Source organism: Piliocolobus tephrosceles, chromosome 1 (genome assembly GCF_002776525.5).
Source record: "Piliocolobus tephrosceles isolate RC106 chromosome 1, ASM277652v3, whole genome shotgun sequence".
Taxonomy (NCBI): domain Eukaryota; kingdom Metazoa; phylum Chordata; class Mammalia; order Primates; family Cercopithecidae; genus Piliocolobus; species Piliocolobus tephrosceles.
The window spans coordinates 165,864,925-165,880,492 of record NC_045434.1 but is presented as its reverse complement, the minus strand read 5'-3'; positions in this window follow the sequence as shown (position 1 = coordinate 165,880,492).

Sequence of the window (15,568 nt, the reverse complement as noted above, 5' to 3'; positions counted from 1 at the left end):
TACCAGGGGCTAGTACCAGGGGAGAATGGGAAGTTTTTGTTCCATGGATACAAAGTTTTAGTTTGGGAAAATGAAAAAAGGTGTGGAGATGGATGTGGTGATAGGCACAATAATGTGAATATACTTAATGCCACTGAACTGGACACTTAAAAGTGGTCAAATGGTAAATTTTATGTTATGTATATTTTACCACAATAAAATTAAAAAAAAAAACTCACATAGTAATCACACACACAAAACAATAAATTATTACCACATGAGACAGGATGAGAAGGGAGGGAGGAAGAAAGACACGTTTTATTTTGTACTTTTCTGTAGCGTTTGCATTCTTTAATCATATGCACACATTATTTTCATATTTAAAAATAAAATATTTTAAAAGAATGGGTATGAAAGGGAAGAATTTCAGTCCACGTTTCTGCTTGACTTGCACTCAAATTCTCAAAACACCATTTTATAGAAACTGATTTCCAAGAAGCCATCAAAACCGTTTTTATTATTATTATTATTACTAGAAGCCATTCCCTTGGAATCAAACACTTGTGTTTTTCCGATGGAGCTCAAATTCAAAGTCTGGGAGGGTGAGTCCATTTGGAAACCTACTCAGCACAGCCTTTGAACTGCTGTGTTTTCCAGGGCTTCACACACATCCCTCATCCAACTGGCTTCCCATCCAAGACATCGTCAGGCAGCCAGTATTTACTGACCTGCCCACAGGGGTGCCCTGAGCCTGCTGGAACATGCCCTGTAATCGAAGCCTACCCACCAGTGAAGTCGACCTCAGGAAAATCCCAGACTGCAGCTCTCTGTCCCCTGGGCTCCAACCAGCCAGCTGAAGGATGCCAATATGGAGGCCTCGAAGGAGGTCTTCACATCTCACGGAATTTACTGGAAACTCTCGATTCCTGTCAGAGGACTCTAGTATGTCAAAGTTGGAAGACACTTCAGAAATCATGTTGTAAAACTGTTCATTTTATAGAGGGAGAAATGAGGCCCAAATATGCACCATCATGGAGCCCAGACCCAAATATAGGTGTGGATATCAGGAAACATGCCACGTTCTAGATTTAAGTCTGAAAGCATCTTCCATAGTGTCAGGCCTTTCCTTTTTCAGGTTAGGTTGAGTAATAGATGGTGGTTAGGGAAATAGGATGACGTGAGGAGGCAGAAAGGAATACACATAGTTTTAGTTGCCTTGGCAGATGTGATAACAACATGACAAGTAAGCCAAAATTCGTAAATTGGCCATGATGTCATTCAATTGATGGATCAGTTATTTGCTCTGCCAGACGTTGCTTTACGTGCTATGGATGTGGAATTGAATCAGAGATGGCCTTGCCCTTGAAACACTCATAGTCCAGCCAACCAGATGGCAACCAGGGTTGCTAATAGAGACAGTTACAACACAGTGTGATAAGCATGAGATAGAGCAGTATTTCTTAAACTTTTCTGATCATTAGAATTGCCCACCCCAGACTTACTGAGTTAAATTGTTCAGGAGAAGGAGCAGGTAATCTGCATTTTTACCAAGACCCACTCCCCCAACCCCCCAAGTGATGCTCATGATCAGTCCCACTGGCTTTGGAATTGTTTAGAGCTGGATCCAATTCTGGTTCAGGCCACTGGCGTTAACTCCCCAGCCAAATTGCTCCCTGGACATTTATCTTTTTTCTGTTCCTAGATTCCTTAAGGCTACACGTTTCCCTCCCATCAAGACCCAGGACCACTTTGTACTGCTGTATAAGTTATGTTCAGCACAGACACATTAGCTGAGGGGCTGAATGCCTGCTGAAATCCAGTCCACACTGTACTAATTCTTCTGCCCACAAGAATTTTTTAATCCAAACACTCAGCCTTGATTCTTTTGAGCTGTGTTCTTCCTGAGGGAGTAATCTTATATGATTCATCTGCCTCAAGGGAGCATTTTTTTCTAATTCATACAAAGACACCAAATAGACCAGCAGGACCCTGAAAGAACCATTTCCAGATATAAGGTCCTTAACACAGGCGTGTGCTGGTACCTGTACCTGCCACCATTCCCAGATTTTCTTTTTCTTTTTTTTTTGAGACGGAGTCTCGCTCTGTCACCCAGGCTGGAGTGCAGTGGCCGGATCTCAGCTCACTGCAAGCTCTGCCTCCCAGGTTTACGCTATTCTCCTGCCTCAGCCTCCTGAGTAGCTGGGACTACAGGCGCCCGCCACCTCCCCTGGCTAGTTTTTTTTTTTTTTTTTTGTATTTTTTAGTAGAGACGGGGTTTCACAATGTTAGCCAGGATGGTCTCGATCTCCTGACCTCGTGATCCGCCCGTCTCGGCCTCCCAAAGTGCTGGGATTACAGGCTTGAGCCACCGCGCCTGGCCCATTCCCAGATTTTCTTGCCACACTGGACTGCTTCCACCTCTTCAGTGCCTGCACCAGCCTAATGTGGTGGTAGTCCCTGATCTGAGTCCTTGCCCATCCTCTCAGACCTGGAATAAAGGAGGGATCATCCCAAATACTGTTTGTTCCATGCCTGGAACAAGAAGCAGTGTAGCTTGTCATTAATATGAGCTTTGGAGTCAGGCCTGAGTTCAATTCTCAACTTTACCCTTTACTGTGTGACATGAACAAATTAAGTATATCTATATAATGTAGATTTAAATTTCCTATGCATAACTTTGTTGTAAGGTTGAACAAGATGATGCATATGAAACTTCTTAGCACATAATGAGCTTCTGTTTCCTGGCTGCTATCTCTTTCAATTTGAGCTTCACCTCAACACCTTTAGATAGCTATTATTATTATTATTATCCCCATTTTACAGATGAAGAAAATGAGTGTTGGGGTGAGATGGAGGAAAGTGGTACAGAGTCGATCTCTAAACCCAGTTGTAATTTTCAATTCCCTGTTCTTTCTTTCGACTTTTGCCTCTAGATCCAGACATTAACTCTTATCAGGGTTCCAGGTCTTAGGAGTGGAAAAGATAAGATTTCACCCTCAATTTATAAATGTACCTAGGTCAGGCCTAGCAACACAGTTAGTATGCAAAATAGGCTTTGATATCTTGAATGCCAACTCAAATCTGTTAGTAATTACTGCCCCGAGGACCATGCTATGGAGCATCACAAGGGCAAATCAGGGTTCAGAGAGCATCACGACTGATTAATGATGCCAGTCAAGGGAATGGGATTCAGGAATGCTACCAGGTCCTACAGAATACATCCCATCCCTTTAAGATTTCAAAGTATGCCCAAAGCCAAGCATGCTTGATAAAAAGGGAGATCCAAGGACACTAAACAAAGCTGTTAAAGACCATTAGCACCTTAGTAAGACCTTTTCCCAGATGCAGCCAGAAACAGCCAAAGAACATAGAATGGGGGAACATTTTGGAGAGAAAGCATGGAGCTGTTGGAAGCATTTTTTTCAAGGAGCAAAACTCAGTTCTATTTTCAAGGCTTTAATTCTAAGCTCCATCTACATGAACATCAGGTAACTGGAGGGAGGTCATTGTGGAATTCGGAAACTTACTTCTCACTAGAAGCTGATGTGTGACCTTGGGCAATTAATTTAAGCTCTCAAAACCTCAGGTGTTTCATCTGTAAAGTGTGGATAATAATCTCTATCTCATAGTGCTTGGCAGGTATTAAATAGAATAAATAATGTAAAGAAGCTACAAAGAACCCCACCCAAAGGAGATGTTTGAAAGCATTCGTTCCCTACTCCTTCTTCTCCCTTGGAAAGAACATGGTGACACATTGTTTGTAAGTCAGGCATAATTTACTTATGGTAAAATTCATACATTTTAGGTGAACTGTTCTACAAGTTTTAACAAACATAGGCAGCCATGTAACCACTACCACAGTAGATACAGAATGCTGCCAGTACCCCAGCAAGTCACTTCACACCTCTTTCCAGTCAATCCTGTGCACCTACCTCCAACCCTTGGCAAACACTGATCTTAATTCTCTTCCTATAGTTTTGCTTTTTTTATTACAACCGATTTTAAAAGCATAAATCCAAACAGCAAATAATTCTCTGGAGTTTTTCCTTCACATCCTACTCAAAAATAGCTCAGCTCTGACGGCAAGCTCTCGGTTCCAGGAAAATTCTTCATTAAATAAATGAATTCCATGTGCATATTAAAAAGACATTCTGCTTCATATTCTTTCTATTTATAGCCAGAGTTCAACCACTGGGGGCCCCAGGAGCCTGTCAGGGTCTCTATGTGCTCTTTAGCTCACACTCTCTCTTCCCTGCTCCAGCACAACTGCAGATCTGGCTCCAGGCCCAGGTGGCAGGAAAATCAAGGTGCCAAAAGGGGCTTGTGGAAGTGTATCCTGAGGAGGTATGCTCCCCAAACTTTTGGTGCAAACTTCAGGATGCCCTGCAATCCCTTGGGGAATACATGCCATATAATAATTACTAACAGCATGGAGAAGAAAGGAATCAGTCTACAAACAAGAACAAAGGGAGGGGTGGAAAGCGTTAGGTGGTTTCTGAAGTCTTTCCCTGCAGAGAAGTCTCATGACCCAAGTAGATCATACAAGAATTCCTGAGGCCACTGCCCCCTCCTCACCTTCATGTGCCAAATACCATGTTAGGCACAAGAATTAAAAGTGAACAGATAGAAAAAATGATAATTATTATACTTAATTTTTGCCCATAGATAACTTACTGCCTAATCAAGAAACAAAACATGCACAGAAGGATATGATTGAGTAGAGGAGAAATAGCATGGAGTATTGAACTAGAGGAAACAGGGTTTTAACCTGACTAGTCATTTGCTTGTTGTGTGACCTTGGGAATGGTGTGTCTCTCCTCTGAGCCTCAAGGTTTTCATCTATAAGCTAGAAATTACATCCACCCTCAGAGGAGTATTATGTGAACTAAATAAGGTTATGGCTATAAATCACCTAGCCCAGTACCTGTCATGTTTTAGCTCAAGAAAGGGTAAGTTTTTGGATTTTTTTTTTTTTTTTTTGTCTTTTTTGTTGTTGTTGTTGTTGTTTGTTTTAACTATCTATATTAGTCTGGGTTCTCCAGAGAAACAAAACCAATAGGAGATAGATAGATGGATAGATAGATAATAGATAGATAGACAGACAAACAGATAGACAGTGTGTATGAGTGTGTAAAGAGACTTACAAGAAATTGGCTCACATGATTTGAAAGTCAAGAAGCCCCAGGATCTGAAGTCAGAGAGCTGGATTCCCAGGAAAGCCAATAGTGTGGTTCTAGTCTGAGTCTGAGGGCCTGAGAACTAGGAGAGTGAATGGCATAAGTTCCAGTCTGAAAGCCAACTCACAACTCTGAGAAGAGCCAGCTTTTCAGCTGGAGCCCAGAGGCGGGAAGAGATCAGTGTATCAGCTCAAGTGCCAGGCAGGAGGCATTCCCTCCCTCAGCCTTTCTGTTCTGTTCAGGTCTTCAACTGATCGGATGCATTCTGTCCGCATTAGGGAGGGCCATCTACTTTACTCAGGCCACCAATTCTAATGTTAATTTCATCCAGAAACACCCTCACAGACACACCCAGAATAACGTCTGTCCAAATATCTGGCTTGGTCAAGTTGACACATAAAACATCACAACCTCCAAGAAAGGAATTGGTATTCTAAAAGGGATTCAGAGAGAGGCCTATAGCATTTTGAATGAAAAAAAGGTTACTTCTGGCTGAGGGGTGTAGAGGAGTTGATATTCGAACTCTTTTTTTTTTTTCCATAATTGTAGCTGCACCATCTACCAAGAACCTGCCCATCCTACAGGAAAGGCCTGGGTTTAAGTCTCATTCACTCCTTGTCCGTCTCAGCTGCATCTCAACATGCAACCCCTCATTTTTTTACCTTGCATTATAGTCCCTGTCTCAATTCTACTAGTCTGTAGTCTTGATGCCACTGTCCATGATTGATGCAGGCTCAGTGTTTATTGTTTTGTTTTGTTTTGAGACAGAGTTTTGCTCTTTTTTGCCCAGGTTTGAGTGAAATGGTGCAATCTCAGCTTACTGCAATCTCCGCCTTCTGGATTCAAGTGATTCTCCTGCCTCAGCCTTATGAGTAGCTGGGAGTACAGGTGTACACCACCATGCCCGGCTAATTTTTTATTTTTAGTAGAGATGGGGTTTCACCATGTTGACCAGGCTGGTCTCGAACTCCTGACCTCAGGTGATCCACCCACCTCAGCCTCCCAAAGTGCTGGGATTAGAGGCGTGAGCCACTGTGCCCAGCCTGGCTCAGTGTTTGACACATAGTAGAGGTTCAGGGGATACTGGTTGAGTGACTATGAAATCTAATTCAACCATTTCATGCAACAGATAAAGCAACTATGGCTCCAGGCTGGTGTGTTTGTTCATTCAGCATCTGATGAGCCCTTGCTATGTTCTGCAACAACCTATCAGGGTAAATATGTAGAAATAAGCAAGACATCATACATACCCCATGAAAGCTCATGCTGGCACAAGGAAGGCAAATGAGAAAAGGGGAACTCCTATGTGCAGGGCTCTTTATGTATATCACTTCACCTTCTATTCCTAGTGCCCATTCATCCAGTCATTTACCTAAAAATGTGTATTGAGCATTAACAGTTCGAGGAATTGTCCTAGGCTCTAGGGATACTACAATGAACAAATGAGGAATAGCTACCATTATAGAGTTCACAGTCTGATGGGTGACACAGACAAATAGCATGATTAAAAAAAAAAAAAAAAGTCAATTATGAAAACGACAATATTTGCAAAATGCAGAGAAATCAAGAAAAGAAAAAAATACATAATCTGCCTGGGGAAGTCAGGAAATGTTTAATAGTATCCGATCTGAGAATTGAAGGAAGAGTGTGTGTTCTCCAATCAGGCATATGAGGAATACTGTGGATACTGGATATGCATCTTAGGCCATGAGAATGGCCTATACAAAATCTTGCCAACATAGGAGAACATCAACAAAGAAAAGCTTTGGTGTGTGTGTTTTGAAGTTCTTTCCAATTTAATTTTTCCCAAAACATTATGTTAAAACATATGCCCATGAACCTTTGCACACCACAGTCGAGCTCTGATTCTTCATTTGCAGACAGCTGGTAAAGTGTAACTCTTTGTGTCTGACATTGAACAGCTTTCAACATTCATTGTCAGAAAATCATGTCAGGTTGGGATATAATGGCTAGGTCAAGGAGTGCTGGTGGGCAAAGGAGACTTCTTCACCACCACTATGTATATCTTTATGGCCCTGTGGCTATTTGCCTCAACCAGTCATTACTACCTCTCTTGGATGAAATCCTGCTTTCAAGGAGCATAGGCATGGAAAACTATCTGAGAGCTGAGTTGGAGCCTCAGTGCTGCTCCTTACTTGTTCTGTTACCACATTCAAAACAACCTCATTGATCCTTAGTTTTATCAATTAATTTTTCACAGACATGGAAACTGAGGCCTAAGAGTGATAAACTGATGTGTTCAGAGTCACACAGATAGGATCAGAATATGGTCCAGAGCTCAGCAAACACAACTCCTCACTCTCTATCAACTCCCTTCTAGTATCAGAGGTAACTACAGTTCAACTGCATTTAAAAAAGGATGTGTTAATATTAATTAGGCTATTAAGCCTTACTCTGCTGTTTCTAGACTTAAAATGCTTCCTCAGTTCCTCCTTCACCAACCACAAAATAAAATCCCTTCTACTTACATGGTATTCAACATTCTTTACTCTCTGTCTTCTCCCTGCCCCTTCAGCCTTAGTGACATTCATCCCCCAACCTCAACACCAAATAGTGCATGTTTTGCCCCTTAAATCCCAAATTATCTACTGTAGATAATAGATGCATAGTTCCTCAGTTTCCCAATCTGTAAAAATAATAGGTTTGACAAAGGACTAAAAGAGTCCTAAAAAAACTATGGAGATATCTACTTCCGGCCAAAATGGAGTAAGAGGGACCAGCTTTATTCTCCTACCTGAAACAATTGAAAAATCAAACAACAACAAGAACAACAACAACAACAATGGTTCTCAAGACATTGGACGCTTAGGCAATGTAGGACAATGATTCCTGCAAGACAACTATATTAGTCTGTTCTTGCACTGGTATAAAGAAATACCTGAGACTAGGTAATTTATATCAAAAGAGGTTTAATTGGTTCATGATTCTTCAGCCTGTAAGGAAGCACAAGAGCATCTGCTTCTGAGGAGGCCTTGGGAAGCTTCCAGTCACAGTGGAAACCAAAGGGGGAGCAGGCACACTACCTGGCAGGAGGAGGGGCACGACAGAGAGTGGAAGGGAAGGTGCCACACACTTCTAAGTGACCAGACCTCATGAGAACTCACTCACTATCATGAGGACAGCATCAGGGGGATGATGCTAAACCATCCATGAAAAAGCTACCCCCAAGATCCAATCACTCCCACCAGGCCTCATCTCTAACATTGGGGATTACATTTCAATATGAGATTTGGGTGGGGTAAATATCCAAACTATACTAATAGGAAAAGAAGGTACGTCTTATGATTGCCCCAGCTTACAGCCTTGAGTGAATTTCTAGGCTACAGCACAGGATGCAGCACCCAGATGGAGGCTAGTGGACGCCCTGATTTGAGGAGACAAAGCTGATGTGGTCTAGGGAGACCAAGGTGACTAGGGTTTGAGGGGTAGTATTCTAGAAGGAGAGGCCAATGAGAGAGGGAACTCCTGAGATGTGCTGACAGTCCCCCTTAAGTATTCAGCTGATACTGCATCTTAGGCCATGAGAATAGCCTATACACAATGTTGCCAACATGGGAGAACATAAACAAATAACAGCTTTTTTGTGATGAATTCTCTACAGTTTAATTTTTCTTTACAAGCAGCATGTGCATGTAAAGAAAACTACCTGAGACAGGAGGAAGTGACCTCAATCTATTATGAGGAAAAAAATCAATCAAGTGACAGTAACCTAGATGATAGAATAAACAGACGAGGGCATTAAAACAGCTATTGAAAGGGTATTCTGTATGCTCAAGAAGCCAGAGGAAAGGTCAAACACGTTAAGCAGAGACATGAAAGATGTAAAAAGACACAAATTGAACTACAACATCTGAGCTGAAAAACGAACTGTATGGTTTAATGGCAAATCCAACCCTGAAAAAGACAGTGAATGTGCAGATTATCCAAAACAAAACAGAGAGGGAAGAAAAAACTAACAAAAAAAAAAAAAATGAATGAATCATCACTAAGTTATGTGAGAAGACCATTTAGAGAATGGAAAAATAAACCACAGACTAGGAGAAAATATTTTCATAATTTATAAAGAATTCGCAAAACTCAGTAATGAAAAAAATCAAACCAGGCCAGGTGTGGTGGTTCACACCTGTAATCTCAGCACTTTGGAAGGCCAAAGTGGGTGAGCCCAAGATTCGAACCAGCCTGGGCAACATGGCAAAACCTTGCCTCTACAAAAAATGCAAAAATTAGCCGGCGTGGCGGCATGTGCCTGTAGTCCCAGGTACTTGGGAAGTGAAAGTGGGAGGATGGCTTGATCCCAGGTTGAGGCTGCAGTGAGCCATGACCACACCATTGCACTCTAGCCTGGGTGACAGAGAAAGACCCTGTCTCAAAAAATAAAAAATAAAAAAATAAAAATAAAATCATTCAATTTTTAAAATAAAATTATATTTGAACACTCTACCAAAAACGAGATATACAAATGGCAAATGAGCACATGCAAAGATGCTTGACATCATTAGTCATTAGGAAAATGCAAATGAAAGCACAGTAAGATATGCTAATCACCTACTAGAATATCTAAATGTTTAAAGACTAACACACCAAGTGCTGGAGAAAATACAGAGCAAATAGAGCTCTCATACATTGTTGGGAGAAGTTTAAAATGTTATTATCAGTTTGGAAAACAGTTTGACATCTTTGTAAAGTTAAACACACCTCTGTCATGTGGCCCAGCCATTTTACTCCTAGGAATTTAACGAAGAGAACTGAAAGCATATGTCCATACAAACACTATTGTTCCTAACAGCTTTATTTGTATTGCCTAAAATTTAGAAACAACCAAAATGTTCATCAGCAGGTAAATGGATCCGTGAATATGGTATATCCATACAATGAAATAGTATTGCAATAAAAAGAATGAACTATTCATACATAGAATAACAGGGTAAACCTCGAAATAATTATTCTGATTTAAAAGAGCAGAATTTAAAAAGAATACTTACTGTTTGATTTTGTTTATGTAAAATGCTAGAAATACAAAATAATGTACAGAAGGTAGATCCATGCTTGCCTGAATATGGAGATGGGGATGGGGATGGGGATGAGGATGGAGATGGATTTGGGGACAGGGATGGGGATGAAAATGAGGATGGGCTGGGGAAGGGGATGGGGGTGGAGACAGGAATGGGAGTGGGGATGGGAATGGGAATTGGGATGCAAATAGAGATGCAAGTGGGGATGTGGATGGGGAGGAAGTGTGGATGGGGATGGGAATGGAGATGAAAATGGGGATGTGGATGGGGATGGGAATGAGGTTGGAGGAAGCAAGTAGAGAAGGACAGGAGAGGACCATCAAGGGGTACAGGGAAGCATATGGGAGTGATGGATATGCTCACTATTTTAGTTATTTTTGATAGTTTCATAGGTGTACATATACATGTATCATATTGTATGCTTTCAATATGTGCAGTTTATTGTATATGAAGAAGAAGGAAGAGAAGGAGACAGAGGATCAGGAAGAAGAAGCAACAGTCGCTATGACGCTAAGAGTCACTCTTCTGCATCATCCAGAGGCAAGTAAATAGTGTTTTCTGCCTTCTTTGTGGCTCTCAGCTCCAGGCTAAAATTAGAATAATAGATAAAGTAACTACAGAACAAAGCAGTTGTCCAGAATATTGATTTGGCAAACACTTTTCCAGTGCTTTCTGCTTGCTAGGCTCTCTACTAAGTGCTTTGCATTGCTTATCTCACTTAATTCTCTTATCAGCCCTCTGCGGTAAGTACTATTACTGTCCTCATTTTACAGATGAGGAAATAGACCAGAAATGTTAAGTGCCATGTCCAGGGTTATATGGCAAAGCCAAATTAAATAAAGTTATATAAAAGCAACTCATAGGGCCCAGGACAGAGCAGGCATTTTAGAAATATGAGTTGAGACCACTTTACTTGGTATATGTCGGTGAAGGTGACCTTGTCCAGTGATTGAGAACGCAAACTCTGAAGCAGAACAACTTTGTTCAAACCCATTTACCAGCTACGGGAACTTCGGCTTAGAATTTCACTTCCTGTGCTGTTTCCTCATTTGTAAAACAGGGCCTGATTTAAAGGTTTATTGGAGTAATATATATAAAAAATATGGAATGATAGTTGAGAGGCAATAAATTCTCAAAATATGGCACTTATCACATTAGTTGAGTCTTGGTTTGTAAAGCATTTGTTGATTGATTGATGAGAGAAAACACATGTCAATGTTGTACCATCCTCAACATGATCCACTTGAGAACTCACCAAAACGGCAGTCATATTCTCATTTACTATGCTATTCACAGCGAAAAAGAGATCTGTCTTCCAAACAAAACCCATCATTTGTGTTCTAAAAAATTTACTTCTCATCACCGACTCCTCTCTGGCCCTTCCTGGCCATCTCAGGACTCCCTCAATACCTTGTGAGTGAGCCTTAATCTGAGGTCACTTTCTTTTTCTGGACAGACTCCCATAAGCCAGTGCCTCTCTGCCTTTCACTTCTCTTCTTGAACATCCTCATCCTTGGAGCTCTTAAGCTCTTGGGATAAATGGTTCAGAGCCCTGGTATGTTGTCCTCTTTGGACAAAGCTTGTAACCTAACATTCTACCTTGCTCACTACACACCAGCCACATTAATGAGATGACTGTATTATTTTTCCATCCAGTAGAGATGCTTTAGGGAGTGCAAAAAAAAACCCTATTAATGGGTACTCTGGGCTTAAATGGGACTATCCCCAGAAAACAGGATATATCCTGTTCATATGACCACTTTACACATAGACCTTCTCTCCATTCTTGGTTTGTGCGAAACTCCTTTGCAACTTCATGCATGCTGCTTTACTTAAGCAAAATGCCCTTCCCCTCCCCTTTAATGCCACCACCTATGACTCATCCCATTTCACTTTCAATGACACTTTCAGGCACAGGCCCTCACATCACCCTATATTCTTTTCTTATAGCACTTTTCATAAAATTGTTCCATAACTTATATAATGGCAAAGAACCCTAGCTTGGTGGCTCTTAGTACCAACCCTGTGACCTTCAACAAGTCACTTAATTCTTTTCAGGTGCAGTGGCTCATGCTTATAATCCCAATGTTTTGGGGGACTGAGGTGGGAGGACTACTTGAAGCTAGGAGTTCAAGACCAGACTGAACAACATAGCAAGACCCCCATCTCTACAAAAAAAAAAAAAAAAAAAAAAAAAAGTTACTTAATTCTCTGGGCCTCAGATTACACATGTTAAGTGGTGATGACAATCGTGCCTATTTTGTGGGGTAACTTTGAAGGGTAAATGGAAAAAAAAAATTCCATAAATCACTTAACACAGTCCTTTGGTAAGAAGAGAGCTCCTAACAAAGGGTTTTCTTGTGTTTGGTTGTTGTTATCACTATTGCATTTTCCAGGTTGCAGGGCCCTTTCACATTTGGTGTGTTCTTCCTGGTAAAAGACCAGGTTTGTCCTGTTAGAGAGTTGTCAAATGGACTCTGAGAAGGGAAGTGGCTTCACTCAGGTCACAGCTGGCAGAACCAGGGCCTGAATCCTAAATACTGATGCCACATTGGGTTTCATTGCTGCTATTTTGATGTTCCTCCTAGCACTCAGTCCTACTGTTTCACGGAGTAGGGAGAAGTTGCAATGAAGGCTTCAATTCACTTCAACGCGCCTATACAAAAGTTGGCTAAGTGCTCAGAAAAGAAGTAGCTTTTGAAAAGATTGCATTTATAGCTAAAGGCTTCCACATTGGGAGTCAGTGTCAGAGGGATTAAATACCTAGTCTCGGGAATGACATCTGGCTTTAAATCAGCACTCTGCCCCTAGCCATCATGTGGCCCTGGGCAAGTCCCTTGATGGGTATAAGGCTCAGTTTCCTCGTATATAAAATGGAGATTGCAATGGCACTTCTCTCTTCTAAAGCATATTGCATAATACAGGCATGTAGCAATGCTAAATAAATGTTAACTAGCATTCTGATCTATTTTTTTACCCTCCAATTGGTGCCTACTGCTCTTGAAGTAAAGACCAAACTCCTTACCATGATCTACAAAGCTTGGGTCTATCTAAGTGAACCTGTTTAGCCTAACATCCCACTTTGCTCCCTACACACCAGCCACATTAATGAGATGACTGTAGTATTTCTCCATCCAATAGAGATGCTTTAGGGAGTGCACAAAAGCTCTATTAACGAATACACTGGGTTTACAAAGGGACTATCCACAGAAAACAGGACCATGTGGTCACTTTACACGTTGACTTTCTCTCCATTCTTGGTTTGTGCAAGACTCCATTGCAACTTCATGTATGTTGCTTTACGTAAGCAAAATGCCCTTCCTCTCCCCTTTAATTCCACTACCTATGACTCACCCCTCTAGTTTCATTTTCAATGACATTTTCAGTAGTAGGCCCTCACAGCACCCTATATTCCTTTCTTATAATACTTTTCATAACTTTTGTTTGAACAAGTACCTCTCCATCAAGATTGATTTATGTCTCTCTCTCCCACTAGACTGTAAGCTTCATGAGCATAGACTATGACTGTCTTATTCATCATTATATCAAGTTTCTAGCAGTTACTGAGTGAATGAATGAATGAATAAAATTATTATTATATAAGACCTGCACAATAACTCTGTAAGATAGAAAAGTATTATCGTCTCCATTTTATAGATGTAGAAATGAAAACAGAGAAGTTAAGCAACTTGCCCAAAATGACAGTGAGTGAAGTATTGAATACAAGGGACCCTGACCTAGAGTAAGACTCCCAGCTCAATACATTTTCTGCTACTCCATATTATCTCTTAATATCCTATCTCCATGTCTTTTGGATCTGAAAAACTCAGCCTCTATTACTGATAACTAATGAATACAAGAGAGAGTTCTCTGAACACAGACAAACCCTCTATCCCTTCTCTTTTAGTGGGGAGCTCTTGGAAAGGAAGCTTACTTCAAATAGATATAAGAAATAAACATTTTTGCCAGCTTGAATGCAGCCTGATCCAGTGGTTATTTAGATTAAAACCCCAGGGCAGTGTCCAGGCTGACCTCATCTCTATGTGGCAGAAGAGTGCCGCCAGGTTCAGCCACACTCAGGAGCCTCAGCCCAGGAAAAGTACCTAAGCAAATAGTTCAGAATCCCAGTGCTCCAAGGGAGCCTTGATGACTGAAACTTGAGAGGCCTCCTGAACTTGGAAGAGAGGTCAGGCTACCAAATGCTCCATTGCCCATTGAACGTTACACCGGTGCAATTCCAGATAACTCAACACCACAGTATTCTCTTACAACTGAGAGTATTATATTTTTCAAATGCTTCCATAAACAGCTTTGTTTTCCTTTTAACCTATCAACAACTAAAAAAATGTGGGAACAAGTAATGCAGTAAAAAATGGTTAAGTGCATGGGATTTGGAGTCAGACAGGTTGAATCCCATTTCTGCTACCTTCTAGCTATGGAACTTGAGTAAGCCACTGAGCCCTGTGAGCCTCTGTTTTCTCATGCGTGAAATAAAGATTACTGTATTACATACAGAGACATCATAGAGTCCGTCAGCTGATGTATGCAAAATGCTTTTCTCAGAATTAATAGTCCTTAAGTCAGAATTTCTGGACTCCACTTTGTTGAGTGGGATTTCTTTATAGTGAGGCCCACCAGCAAATATCCACCCCCTAGTTCATCTCCACAGTTAAAGAGCAGGCTGAGTAAATATTTGTGGCATGAATCAATAAGCCAGTGAATCTTTGTCCCGTGATGGCACCAAGAAACCTTTCCCTCTCTCCTGGTTCGGGGCCCAAACGCTTCTGGAATAACGAGCTGTCATGGATTGATGAATCACAAGGCAGTGGACTTACGATGCCTTCCAAGCAATCAGGTTTAAAGAAAAATCCTTTAGGGCACATTGATAGGGGTGAAAGAGAGCGAGGCTGGGTCCTGATGAATCCCACACGCAGCCTGACAGAGTGAATGGCAGCCTCATCAAATCGGTTCTTGGCGGAGGCACTTGGGGAGTTCTTACTTACCAGCCTCTGCAGACCTGTCTGTCTGTCCACCGCAGACTCTACCTCTGATTGGGGAGGCCTGAGTCAGGCGACCAGGGGATCCTGCTGATTGGAGTTAGTTCTATGACTCGTCAGCTGGAAAGAGGGGGATATTGAATTCATCAGTCATGTTGACAGGGGGCGTGGGGTGGAGAGTGCAGGGGAAAATCCAGTGTTGGGCAAAGCTGTGAAGAACACTGGGTTAGACTTGGGCACGATAACCTCTTGAGCCAAATTAATGACCCACAGGCTCCCACTGTTTTGTTTCAAATTGTGCTGAATGATGGATAATATATGTTAGCCCTTAGTTCTCACTCTTAAGTCTAAGAAAACAGTAGGCAATTTCTTAAATCTTTTT